At 33.8% G+C, this 15,907-nt stretch overlaps 1 long non-coding RNA gene across 1 annotated transcript; it reads right to left on the bottom strand.

Moving 5' to 3' along the window:
• Window positions 1-3,904: 3,904 nt before the first annotated feature.
• On the bottom strand, window positions 3,905-6,737 carry LOC143054071 (uncharacterized). Its single transcript, XR_012971557.1, has 2 exons — window positions 6,476-6,737; window positions 3,905-5,379 (listed from the first exon to the last, which is right to left on the bottom strand). It is a non-coding gene; the product is annotated as an uncharacterized LOC143054071 (long non-coding RNA).
• Between the last annotated feature and the right edge of the window lie 9,170 nt (window positions 6,738-15,907).

Below are 15,907 nucleotides of genomic sequence, written 5' to 3'. Positions count from 1 at the left end.
AGTCACGGCGTTACAACAAATACTATAGTCACGGCGTTACAACAAATACTATAGTCACGGTGTTACAACAAATACTATAGTCACGGTGTTACAACAAATACTATAGTCACGGTGTTGCAACAAATACTATAGTCATGGTGTTACAACAAATACTATAGTCATGGTGTTACAACAACAAATACTATAGTCATGGTGTTACAACAAATACTATAGTCATGGTGTTACAACAAATACTATAGTCATGGTGTTACAACTAATACTATAGTCACGGCGTTACAACAAATACTATAGTCATGGTGTTACAACAACAAATACTATAGTCATTGTGTTACAACAAATACTATAGTCATGGTGTTACAACAAATACTATAGTCATGGTGTTACAACTAATACTATAGTCACGGCGTTACAACAAATACTATAGTCACGGCGTTACAACAAATACTTTAGTCACGGCGTTACAACAAATACTATAGTCATGTGTCATGGTGTTACAACAAATACTATAGTCACGGCGTTACAACAAATACTATAGTCATGGCGTTACAACAAATACTATAGTCACGGCGTTACAACAAATACTATAGTCATGGTGTTACAACAAATACTATAGTCATGGTGTTACAACAAATACTATAGTCACGGCGTTACAACTAATACTATAGTCACGGCGTTACAACAAATACTATAGTCACGGTGTTACAACAAATACTATAGTCATGGCGTTACAACAAATACTATAGTCACGGCGTTACAACAAATACTATAGTCATGGCGTTACAACAAATACTATAGTCATGGCGTTACAACAAATACTATAGTCACGGCGTTACAACAAATACTATAGTCACGGCGTTACAACAAATACTATAGTCACGGCGTTACAACAAATACTATAGTCACGGTGTTACAACAAATACTATAGTCACGGCGTTACAACAAATACTATAGTCATGGCGTTACAACTAATACTATAGTCACGGCGTTACAACAAATACTATAGTCATGGCGTTACAACAAATACTATAGTCATGGCGTTACAACAAATACTATAGTCATGGTGTTACAACAAATACTATAGTCATGGCGTTACAACAAATACTATAGTCATTGTGTTACAACAAATACTATAGTCATGGTGTTACATTTGTATTCTTCATTTCTTTTCTCTCTCGTATAGATATCTATAATTGTTGAACAATCAATTGAATTTATTAATCGATTAAAAAGATAAAATCATATTTTAATAAAAAAATCTTTTAAATAATTTCAACCAAAGCATGGGAGTCAAGGGCATGTGGAAAGTTTTTAGAAACACAATATAATTTTATATTATTCTCCTACTTAGTATAAGCTTGCCCTAAAAATAGCCTGATACAAATTTTGAGTGTGTAGACGGTAGGCACTTAAAGTTAACCATCGAGGGACGTTAACTACCGAGGGTAGTAATGAATATTCATCTTTACCGGATGATTGACAGCGATGTAAATAAAAACATGAGAGTGATTACCGTGTGTCAACGTCATATCAAATTAATTCAATTTAATTGTTAGAAATACTGTTTTCTGTTGAAAATTAAAAAATAAATAAAATTGAATGGAATGGAATGGAATTGAGCTATGTACAATACAGTAAATATTAGACGGTAGACAAGCATATTTTGCCTATTGATTCTTTTTTGCATGCCTATTTGGTTATATTATAATGCACTAATTGTTTTGATACTGTTTAATGTTTAAATAAGACCTATATGTGAACCATTTATGCACTTTTAATATAAAGATCAGATTCACACAGGCTCATACAGTTCGAGCTAACTATTTTATGTACGAGAGCTATTACTAATGTAACGGTGATGCTGAGATAATCTCCCTTTGCTAGAATATGGGATGACGCAAAATGAACTATATCACTGTGCAAGAACGGAATAGCAAAGTGAATATATAAATCAAACTGTATTGGGATGATTTGGTCAACGTTTATCCAACTTACTGGATATTTTATGAAAGATTTTGCCATTTGTATAGAGGAATTATACCATTTCAAATAAACTTGGGAGAATAATACACTAATTATAGAATTTTTAGCAACTTAAACGAACTAATCTAGTTAAATATACATCAATTTCATAGTGTATGAATGTAAATTTGTTGCGTGCTATTAAATATTTAATGCGATGAGTGTCATTATAGCCTGAAAAGAGATTTTGATTACAACGATTAAGAAAAAAATCCCAATTAATTCAAACGCAATACTTCAAAATGCGAGTCTTAATTATTGTCGCAATAATAAAAACCTCGCATTAATTTCTGAATTTACAGACATCTGTACCGTCAGAGTACGTGATCTGTTAAAGGTTTTTTTTATAGTTAATTCCGGTGTCACTTTCTCTCTTTTAGAGAGTTGTCTCATTGGCAATCATGCCAAATCTTCTTTTTTTATATAATAAAACAAAAACCTGAACGACTTTACATTATAAATTAAAATGCATCCTAGTCGTGATGGAGACAGAGTCAAATGAACAAATGGACTAGATGAAACTGAACGAAAAAAAGAAAGAAAACATCAATTTGATCTGATAGGGGGGAATTCTATTCTTTATTCAAACTCGAGTTTGGTTTGGAACCGTATCTATTGCGATTATTACCCAAGGACAGATTTTACATATCTAAACTTCGATGCTCGAATTTGAAGTTACCTATATTGAGACGGGTAGATGGGCGGGGATCGCGAGGGAAAATAGAATATGTACATTATGTAATGAGGGAATAGGGGATGAGTTTCATATATTGTTTACCTGTAAAAATGCTGATGTTTCTGCTCTTAGATCAAAGTTTGTACCAAATTACTATGTAATGCACTGAAAAAAATACCTAGTAATCTCTACTAGGTAAACTAGTAAACTTACTGTCCATGAGATTACTAGGCCAGAAGTATATTTACTAGCCTACTTAGTAACTATACTAGGCCATCAAAGTAAATTTACTAGGCTACTTAGTAATTACACTAGGAGCCCCTAGTAATTTTGCTAGACTGCTTAATGACTTTACTAGTCTGAATAAGTAATTTTACTACCTTTTAGTAACATAACTAGGTCCTCCTAGTGGCAAATACATGGTAAGACTAGTGATTCTACTAGCTTCAAGTAACTCTACGAACATTTCCTAGTAGGAATACCTCCTTCAGCTAGTAACTTTACTAGCTATAAGTACTTGTACCAGGTCACCCTCGTGTGGTACTTTTTCGTACCTACATGTAGCAATGTTACTGGATTAAGGATTCTTTTTTATTTTGGTTTGTATGCATAGTTTCATAGCAGTGCAATTTCTTATAGCTATTTCTCTATTGTACTGGTACAAAGTTCAAAATGATAAATCCATTTTTTTTAATAAGGGGGACTGCCATAAAAGGGGCTCACTCAAGTCATAGTTCAATTTTTCACTGTATAATCAATTAAATTTTTCCCATGAAAGGGGCCTAAGGGCCCCTAAATCCATCACTCAGTAAAATCAACAGGAAGCTTCTAGGTAGTTATATGTGTTTGTGATCTTTCAATTCAGGAAACACAATGACAATAGCAATAATTGTGAAAGATAAATATACAACAATGACCTGAAAAGACTAGCAAAAACATCAGCAATAGGTCACAATATCCTCAATATGAATTGACTTAATACAATGTATACTTTGGTTGCCAATGAATGCAGATAAAAATTTGTTGCATCTGTAGTGATAATTGACCTTCAATGTCAATAAAGACAAAACTATTTCTTTTCACTCCTTGTTCTTGTTGTTTTCTCTTTCACACATTTTCACTTACATTTCGCCATGTTAGGCCTGAAAGCTTTACAGCTACCTAACTAAATTTGTCAGTGTGTGAGGTTCAGCAAAATAATTTTAAAGATAAATCCTACATATTTTATTTACATAAGATGCATAACATCAGAACTGTAAAATACATTTGAGTAGACAATACAAAGTAGTTAATTTCAAGTATAGAAAAAGGTGTCCAACCAACAACAAACAAATAGGTAACATGTTCTCAATTTACTTCAAATTAACCATTTAAATTCATGTTTCAAAACCATTAATAAGCTGTACCCTAATCAATATTAACAATATTTCATACATGTATTTAGAATATTCAGTTTACAATTCTAAAGTTATTTCGATGAAAAACATTTAAAACGTCAATTTAATAAATTATAACCCATCTAGTTATTGCACGGCCCCTGTTTAAATCAATCAGCTCTCCCTGCAAAACCAAAATAAATAAACTCTCCCTCGAATATTTATTTTAAAAAAAAAGAACAAAGTAAGACTGATCAGTTATTTTATGTTTTCCTACTTCAAAGTTTACATTTCAAAACACTTAAAAGTAAAAATAAAATTGTCAGGAAGTATACAGATTGTACCTAACAGTTTATAACTTTATAAAGCATGATCACTTATCATTTTTTAAAGCACTGTAAATATTAGTTTGAGCAAACAGATCCAACTCAATGTCACCCCTCTAGAGCACCAGGATCTAAATACATGTCACCCATCTCATATTGCACTAGGATCTAAATCATTTTCACCGTTTGCTCCTACATTGATATTTTATATTATGAAACTTTGTTTTATCTTATTTTAACCTTAATAAACTTGAACAGGCCTAGGTCAAAACTGATTTGATAGTCTTAATCTATTGAATTCTAATATTGGCTTGTATCAGTTTTTAGATGAATGAATAAGTTGACACAAAAGTTGGTTAACATTTTCACGGAACTGTCATGTATACAGATAACACTTTCTCAAAATTGTTTATACTATACATGTATGTCATAGATCACAACAAAAACAAATAATCATACTTGTACTGAAACATCAATAGATATAAATATAAATGTTCATTATATAAAACTTTTCATGCTAAATGTATCTGCATTGTTACATCGAAGGTCCCAATTCTGGCTTGAACTTGACGGGAGAGCGGACTCCTATTGACGGCCTTGGTGAGCTGTTTTGAAGCTCTCCACTGACTTGGCGCACACTACGTCTTCTTTCAATGAATCACAGTTTTGACGAAGAATGTGTTTTTAAATTGTTCGTTTTCACAGTTTGTTATTTCAATAGCCTTAACCAAATTTATAAATTATCACTTTCAACGTCTGCAAAGCGTGTCGGCTTGATGTTCCTTTTTGGTAAAGATTGCTTGTTACCAATAATTTGTCAGGTTTGGATAGCTGGGACCATACCCTCAACCACTTTGTACGGTAATACTAGTCTTTGGCTTGTTATTGTGAATTGCAGGTTTTTCAAGTTCCAGTAAGTGTAGCATGTTGGTGGTCGATCCTTCTTGTCTAAATTTATCATCCCCTGTGATTTTTTCAGAACCTGAAACTATACAAAAATCCATAATAAAACTACATGTAGTGTTGTCAATATTAATTAATATAGATTAACTAGAACTCTACTGTCAATTTCTACTAATACATAGTATTTAAAAGACTATATTTCACTTTGTTTCTTATGTGTGATAGGTGAGTCATCATGTCAGACATATATAGATACACACTGAACATTTACGTGCTTTTTTTTTTATACATGTAGCTTTTTAATGCAATTTCATACAAGTATTTCAAGTAAGACATTAACGATTGTAATATGTATGCATTAATATTAAATCTGCAATTATACTCTATACAGAGAGTTAAAATACTGGCAAAAACAATAATTATCCCAGAGCCATGTTTAAAATATACTTTTATAAATATTTTCATATTTAATTAAAAAAACAGTTAAGGCACCACCCTTTCTAATCCAGTGTTGGTAAATTATCCCAAAAAACATTAGTAAATTAGGAAAAATTGTATTTAGCCTTTATGAATTTTAACACTTTCTACTTTCATCCTGAAGCTAAGAGACGGCTAGCTTTTTAGAAAAGCTATTACTTGTTTGAAATTAGAATGCATTTGTGCACTCAGAGTCAAGATGCAAGTGTACACCTACATGGTGCATGTACATTGATGTATGTCATCAAGTAAATTCTGTGGTGCTTTCAAATGTTTCTCAATTTCATATTTGATGTGAAAATATTGAAAATATACCATGTATTGACTGTGTTAGTTTTGGCAGGTTCATATTTTTTCACTACATGGGCGCAGCCATATTAATTTCATAACGAGGCGCACTTTAATTATATAATCATAAAACGTTTCGGATTTAAGTTACGGTTTTCTGTGGTGAAATAGAAGGATTATTAATTAGTTTTCGTATTAAAAAAGAAGAAAAGGTGTTAATATTAGAATAACGAAATCTAAATCTTGTAAATCCTAACTTAAATAGATAAAGTTTGTTCCACGTGTCACAAGGTTATCTTGACCATCTTCTGTAGTACATTTTATTTTACGTGAAAGGCGAGATTATGTGATTCTTTTGTGTAAACAAGTTAAGACGATAAAATAAAACACAAATTAGTTAAAATACTTACAGCTTTTCAATGAATTAGGCCAAAAATCACTCAGGATCTTTATTCGTTTGATTGCGGCCATCACTTCATGTACAACAGAACTTGGCCACGCGAATATGATATCGTCCGGCGGGAAATCCTGTTATCAGTTGCACAGCTGGTTCCTGGTAATACGATGCATCCACGATAGTAAACATACTAGTCTAATTAGTTGTTTGATAATCTACTAGGGACTTTTAATGAAGTACTAGCCAAACTAGTAATATTTACTAGGTATTTTTTTCAGTGTGAATCCAAGCAAGAAGAAATTCACTGGCTTGTTGTCTATATGTAACGTACAAGTTCAAAGGAAATTATCAATTTTCGTGAAGAAAATCATAAAATACTTAATCTAATTATACCAATTGTCTTTTAAATTATACTATGTATTTGTGTTTCGTTTGTCCTGTCTCGCTATGTATTATCTTAATATGGTTGTATATATCATTGTCCTCTTGTACACAAGTATGTGTCTGAGGTTATGAATAACATCTTGAAATCTTGATACGAGAAAAGATTATATTTGCTTCGGCTTTTTCCATTTGCGCCAATCTGCACTTAATTAGCGCCTATTTTTTTTTTATTTCTTTGCGCCAAATTTATTTTCTTCATTTGCACAAATTAACAGGTAAACACAAGTCATGAGGCATATAAGATGTATAGAATTTATTTATATAATAACAAAAATATTCCTTCTGGCCTTTTGCCACCTGCCACTTGCTCACACGTGACGGGGAGGAGGAGGAGGAGGAGGATTGAAAGCAGGATAAGTTTATTGCAAGTGTACATCACACTTGAAGTAGCACTTTATAAAATAAGATTGTAACAGTTTGACATAAAAAGCACATTTGCATATGCACAAATCTTTTTTAACTGAGTATTGTCATGCAACACTTCTGTTGAACTGCAACCTTGTGATATCTTCCCTACAATAAAGCATCCCCTTTTTTATTAAAATTTTTATAGGTTAAAGCCTGTTTTTTTCTTAATGGCATCGGTTCCATATATGAAAGTAAATGTTCGGGTACCAGAAGTGTGATTAAATGATGATACCCATGAGCTCAACATGTGTTTATATACACATTTATCTATATTGTAGCTTGTGTTCATTGAATTGCTGCGTTTGGTTAAACAAGTTTAATTTTATCATCTAAATTTATCAGACCTAACCTTTCGAATCAATTTGGCGCAAACTAAAAAATGTCAATGTGCGCAAATGAAAAAAAATATGCTTTTTTCAAAATTAGCGTAATTGTCATACGTACATTCACCGATCACATATTACTGGTTAGATTAAAAAATAATATATTATTTAGATTAAGAAGTACTTTAAGAAATTGATTGATTGTTGTTTGCCATCAGTACAGCCGCAAATATTTCAGACAAGTTCAGGGAGAAAACTAAATAATGAATACAATAGGGAATGTTACTGGTCAAATAAATGTCATCGGTCCTTCAGAGTGAAGTATAGATACGAAACTTTGGACTGTCGATTGAAAATAGTTTGTTTTGATAACAACCGCCGGTAGGTATAGACAAATACGGTTGATAGACGGTATATAGGAGCACTATATTGTATGTTAACCACCGACGGTAGGTATAGACAAATACTGCTGATAGACGGTATATAGGAGCACTATATTGTATGTTAACCACCGACGGTAGGTAAAGACAAATACTGTTGATAGACGGTATATAGGTGCACTATATTGTATGTTACCTTCCGACAGTAGGTATAGACAAATACTGTTGATAGACGGTATAAAGGAACACTATATTGTATGTTAACTACCAACAGTAGGTATAGACAAATACTGGTGATAGACGGTATATATGAGCACTATATTGTATGTTAACTACCGACAGTAGGTATACACAAATACTGTTGATAGACTGTATATAGGAGCACTATATTGTATGTTCACTACCGACAGTAGGTATAGACAAATACTGCTGATAGACGGTATATAGGAGCACTATATTGTATGTTAACCACCGACGGTAGGTAAAGACAAATACTGTAGATAGACGGTATATAGGTGCACTATATTGTATGTTACCTTCCGACAGTAGGTATAGACAAATACTGTTGATAGACGGTATAAAGGAACACTATATTGTATGTTAACTACCAACAGTAGGTATAGACAAATACTGGTGATAGACGGTATATATGAGCACTATATTGTATGTTAACTACCGACAGTAGGTATACACAAATACTGTTGATAGACTGTATATAGGAGCACTATATTGTATGTTAACTACCGACAGTAGGTATAGACAAATACTGTTAATAGACGGTTTATAGGAGCACTATATTGTATGTTAACCACCGACGGTAGGTATAGACAAATACTGTTGATAGACGGTATATATGAGCACTATATTGTATGTTAACTACCGACAGTAGGTATAGACTAATACTGTTGATATACGGTATATATGAGCACTATATTGTATGTTAACTACCGACAGTAGGTATAGACAAATACTGTTAATAGACGGTTTATAGGAGCACTATATTGTATGTTAACCATCGACGGTAGATATAAACAAATACTGTTGATAGACGGTATATAGGAGCACTATATTATATGTTAACTACCGACAGTAGGTATAGACTAAAACTCTTGATAGGCGGTATATATAATAGCACTTTATTGATGTTAATCATCGACGGTAGGTATAGACAAATACTGTTGATAGACGGTATATAGGAGCACTATATTGTATGTTAACTACCGACAGTAGGTATAGACAAATACTGGTGATAGACGGTATATAGGAGCACTATATTGTATGTTAACTACCGACAGTAGGTATAGACAAATACTGGTGATAGACGGTATAAAGGAGCACTATATTGTATGTTAACTACCGACAGTAGGTATAGACAAATACTGTTGATAGACTGTATATAAGAGCACTATATTGTATGTTAACTACCGACGGTAGGTATAGATGACTACTGTTGGTAGACGGTATATAGGAGCACTATATCGCATGTTAACTACCGACGGTAGGTTTAGAAAAAAAAAAATAATAGACGGTATATAGGAGCATTTTATTGCATGTTAATCACCGAAGGTAGGTAAAAAATGTATAGATAAATTCTGTTGATAGACGGTATATAGGAGCACTATATTGCATGTTAATCACCGACGGTAGGTATAGACAACTGTCAATAGACTGTGTAATGGAGCACTGTATTGTATGTTAACCACCGACGGTAGGTACAGTCAAATACTGTTGATATACGGTGTATAGGAGCACTATACTGTATGTTAACTACCGACAGTAGGTATAGACAAATACTGTTGATAGACGGTATATAGGAGCTCTATATTGTATGTTAACTACCGACGGTAGGTATAGACACATACTGTTGATAGACGGTATATAGGAGCACTATATTGTATGTTAACTACCGACAGTAGCTATTAGACAAATACTGTTGATAGACTGTATATAGGAGCACTATATTGTATGTTAACTACCGACAGTAGGTATAGACAAATACTGTTGATAGACGGTATATAGGAGCACTATATTGTATGTTAACTACCGACAGTAGGTATAGACTAATACTGTTGATAGACGGTATATAGGAGCTCTATATTGTATGTTAACTACCGACGGTAGGTATAGACACATACTGTTGATAGACGGTATATAGGAGCACTATATTGTATGTTAACTACCGACAGTAGGTATAGACTAAAACTCTTGATAGACGGTATATATAATAGCACTTTATTGATGTTAATCATCGACGGTAGGTATGAGACAAATACTGTTGATAGACGGTATATAGGAGCACTATATTGTATGTTAACTACCGACAGTAGGTATAGACAAATACTATTGATAGACGGTATATAGGAGCACTATATTGTATGTTAACCACCGACGGTAGATATAGACAAATTCTGTTGATAGACGGTATATAGGAGCACTACATTGTACGTTAACTACCAACAGTAGGTATAGACTAAAACTCTTGATAGACGGTATATAGGAGCACTATATTGTATGTTAACCACCGACGGTAGATATAAACAAATACTGTTGATAGACGGTATATAGGAGCACTATATTGTATGTTAACTACCAACAGTAGGTATAGACTAAAACTCTTGATAGACGGTATATATAATAGCACTTTATTGATGTTAATCATCGACTGTAGGTATAGACAAATACTGTTGATAGACGGTATATAGGAGCACTATATTGTATGTTAACTACCGACAGTAGGTATAGACAAATACTGGTGATAGACGGTATATAGGAGCACTATATTGTATGTTAACTACCGACAGTAGGTATAGACAAATACTGTTGATAGACTGTATATAGGAGCACTATATTGTATGTTAACTACCGACGGTAGGTATAGATAAATACTGTTGGTAAACGGTATATAGGAGCACTATATCGCATGTTAACTACCGACGGTAGGTTTAGAAAAAAAATAATAATAGACGGTATATAGGAGCATTTTATTGCATGTTAATCACCGACGGTAGGTATAGATAAATTCTGTTGATAGACGGTATATAGGAGCACTATTTTGCATGTTAATCACCGACGGTAGGTATAGACAACTGTCAATAGACTGTGTAATGGAGCACTGTATTGTATGTTAACCACCGACGGTAGGTACAGACAAATACTGTTGATATACGGTGTATAGGAGCACTATACTGTATGTTAACTACCGACAGTAGGTATAGACAAATACTGTTGATAGACGGTATATAGGAGCTCTATATTGTATGTTAACTAACGACGGTAGGTACAGACAAATACTGTTGATATACTGTGTATAGAAGCACTATATTGTATGTTAACTATCGACGGTAGGTATAGACAAATACTGTTGATAAACTGTATATAGGAGCACAATATTGTATGTTAACTACCGGCAGTAGGTATAGACAAATACTGGTGATAGACGGTATATAGGAGCACTATATTGTATGTTAACTACAGACAGTAGGTATAGACAAATACTGTTGATAGACGGTATATAGGAGCACTATATTGTATGTTAACTACCAACAGTAGGTATAGACTAAAACTCTTGATAGACGGTATATATAATAGCACTTTATTGATGTTAATCATCGACTGTAGGTATAGACAAATACTGTTGATAGACGGTATATAGGAGCACTATATTGTATGTTAACTACCGACAGTAGGTATAGACAAATACTGGTGATAGACGGTATATAGGAGCACTATATTGTATGTTAACTACCGACAGTAGGTATAGACAAATACTGTTGATAGACTGTATATAGGAGCACTATATTGTATGTTAACTACCGACGGTAGGTATAGATAAATACTGTTGGTAAACGGTATATAGGAGCACTATATCGCATGTTAACTACCGACGGTAGGTTTAGAAAAAAAATAATAATAGACGGTATATAGGAGCATTTTATTGCATGTTAATCACCGACGGTAGGTATAGATAAATTCTGTTGATAGACGGTATATAGGAGCACTATTTTGCATGTTAATCACCGACGGTAGGTATAGACAACTGTCAATAGACTGTGTAATGGAGCACTGTATTGTATGTTAACCACCGACGGTAGGTACAGACAAATACTGTTGATATACGGTGTATAGGAGCACTATACTGTATGTTAACTACCGACAGTAGGTATAGACAAATACTGTTGATAGACGGTATATAGGAGCTCTATATTGTATGTTAACTAACGACGGTAGGTACAGACAAATACTGTTGATATACTGTGTATAGAAGCACTATATTGTATGTTAACTATCGACGGTAGGTATAGACAAATACTGTTGATAAACTGTATATAGGAGCACAATATTGTATGTTAACTACCGGCAGTAGGTATAGACAAATACTGGTGATAGACGGTATATAGGAGCACTATATTGTATGTTAACTACAGACAGTAGGTATAGACAAATACTGTTGATAGACTGTATATAGGAGCACTATATTGTATGTTAACTACCGACGGTAGGTATAGATAACTACTGTTGGTAGACGGTATATAGGAGCACTATATCGCATGTTAACTACCGACGGTAGGTTTAGAAAAAAAAAAAAATAGACGGTATATAGGAGCATTTTATTGCATGTTAATCACCGAAGGTAGGTAAAAAAATGTATAGATAAATTCTGTTGATAGACGATATATAGGAGCACTATATTGCATGTTAATCACCGACGGTCGGTATAGACAACTGTCAATAGACTGTGTAATGGAGCACTGTATTGTATGTTAACCACCGACGGTAGGTACAGTCAAATACTGTTGATATACGGTGTATAGGAGCACTATACTGTATGTTAACTACCGACAGTAGGTATAGACAAATACTGTTGATAGACGGTATATAGGAGCTCTATATTGTATGTTGACTACCGACGGTAGGTATAGACACATACTGTTGATAGACGGTATATAGGAGCACTATATTGTATGTTAACTACCGACAGTAGCTATTAGACAAATACTGTTGATAGACTGTATATAGGAGCACTATATTGTATGTTAACTACCGACAGTAGGTATAGACAAATACTGTTGATAGACGGTATATAGGAGCACTATATTGTATGTTAACTACCGACAGTAGGTATAGACTAATACTGTTGATAGACGGTATATATGAGCTCTATATTGTATGTTAACTACCGACGGTAGGTATAGACACATACTGTTGATAGACGGTATATAGGAGCACTATATTGTATGTTAACTACCGACAGTAGGTATAGACTAAAACTCTTGATAGACGGTATATATAATAGCACTTTATTGATGTTAATCATCGACGGTAGGTATGAGACAAATACTGTTGATAGACGGTATATAGGAGCACTATATTGTATGTTAACTACCGACAGTACGTATAGACAAATACTATTGATAGACGGTATATAGGAGCACTATATTGTATGTTAACCACCGACGGTAGATATAGACAAATTCTGTTGATAGACGGTATATAGGAGCACTACATTGTACGTTAACTACCAACAGTAGGTATAGACTAAAACTCTTGATAGACGGTATATAGGAGCACTATATTGTATGTTAACCACCGACGGTAGATATAAACAAATACTGTTGATAGACGGTATATAGGAGCACTATATTGTATGTTAACTACCAACAGTAGGTATAGACTAAAACTCTTGATAGACGGTATATATAATAGCACTTTATTGATGTTAATCATCGACTGTAGGTATAGACAAATACTGTTGATAGACGGTATATAGGAGCACTATATTGTATGTTAACTACCGACAGTAGGTATAGACAAATACTGGTGATAGACGGTATATAGGAGCACTATATTGTATGTTAACTACCGACAGTAGGTATAGACAAATACTGTTGATAGACTGTATATAGGAGCACTATATTGTATGTTAACTACCGACGGTAGGTATAGATAAATACTGTTGGTAAACGGTATATAGGAGCACTATATCGCATGTTAACTACCGACGGTAGGTTTAGAAAAAAAATAATAATAGACGGTATATAGGAGCATTTTATTGCATGTTAATCACCGACGGTAGGTATAGATAAATTCTGTTGATAGACGGTATATAGGAGCACTATTTTGCATGTTAATCACCGACGGTAGGTATAGACAACTGTCAATAGACTGTGTAATGGAGCACTGTATTGTATGTTAACCACCGACGGTAGGTACAGACAAATACTGTTGATATACGGTGTATAGGAGCACTATACTGTATGTTAACTACCGACAGTAGGTATAGACAAATACTGTTGATAGACGGTATATAGGAGCTCTATATTGTATGTTAACTAACGACGGTAGGTACAGACAAATACTGTTGATATACGGTGTATAGAAGCACTATATTGTATGTTAACTATCGACGGTAGGTATAGACAAATACTGTTGATAAACTGTATATAGGAGCACAATATTGTATGTTAACTACCGGCAGTAGGTATAGACAAATACTGGTGATAGACGGTATATAGGAACACTATATTGTATGTTAACTACCGACAGTAGGTATAGACAAATACTGTTGATAGACTGTATATAGGAGCACTATATTGTATGTTAACTACCGACGGTAGGTATAGATAACTACTGTTGGTAGACGGTATATAGGAGCACTATATCGCATGTTAACTACCGACGGTAGGTTCAGAAAAAAAAAATAATAGACGGTATATAGGAGCATTTTATTGCATGTTAATCACCGAAGGTAGGTAAAAAAATGTATAGATAAATTCTGTTGATAGACGATATATAGGAGCACTATATTGCATGTTAATCACCGACGGTCGGTATAGACAACTGTCAATAGACTGTGTAATGGAGCACTGTATTGTATGTTAACCACCGACGGTAGGTACAGTCAAATACTGTTGATATACGGTGTATAGGAGCACTATACTGTATGTTAACTACCGACAGTAGGTATAGACAAATACTGTTGATAGACGGTATATAAGAGCTCTATATTGTATGTTAACTACCGACGGTAGGTATAGACACATACTGTTGATAGACGGTATATAGGAGCACTATATTGTATGTTAACTACCGACAGTAGCTATTAGACAAATACTGTTGATAGACTGTATATAGGAGCACTATATTGTATGTTAACTACCGACAGTAGGTATAGACAAATACTGTTGATAGACGGTATATAAGAGCACTATATTGTATGTTAACTACCGACAGTAGGTATAGACTAATACTGTTGATAGACGGTATATAGGAGCTCTATATTGTATGTTAACTACCGACGGTAGGTATAGACACATACTGTTGATAGACGGTATATAGGAGCACTATATTGTATGTTAACTACCGACAGTAGGTATAGACTAAAACTCTTGATAGACGGTATATATAATAGCACTTTATTGATGTTAATCATCGACGGTAGGTATGAGACAAATACTGTTGATAGACGGTATATAGGAGCACTATATTGTATGTTAACTACCGACAGTACGTATAGACAAATACTATTGATAGACGGTATATAGGAGCACTATATTGTATGTTAACCACCGACGGTAGATATAGACAAATTCTGTTGATAGACGGTATATAGGAGCACTACATTGTACGTTAACTACCAACAGTAGGTATAGACTAAAACTCTTGATAGACGGTATATAGGAGCACTATATTGTATATTAACCACCGACGGTAGATATAAACAAATACTGTTGATAGACGGTATATAGGAGCACTATATTGTATGTTAACTACCAACAGTAGGTATAGACTAAAACTCTTGATAGACGGTATATATAATAGCACTTTATTGATGTTAATCATCGACTGTAGGTATAGACAAATACTGTTGATAGACGGTATATAGGAGCACTA

Source organism: Mytilus galloprovincialis, chromosome 12 (genome assembly GCF_965363235.1).
Source record: "Mytilus galloprovincialis chromosome 12, xbMytGall1.hap1.1, whole genome shotgun sequence".
Lineage (NCBI taxonomy): Eukaryota > Metazoa > Mollusca > Bivalvia > Mytilida > Mytilidae > Mytilus > Mytilus galloprovincialis.
The sequence above is the reverse complement of the archived record's forward strand: the minus strand, read 5'-3'. Positions and strand labels throughout refer to the sequence as shown.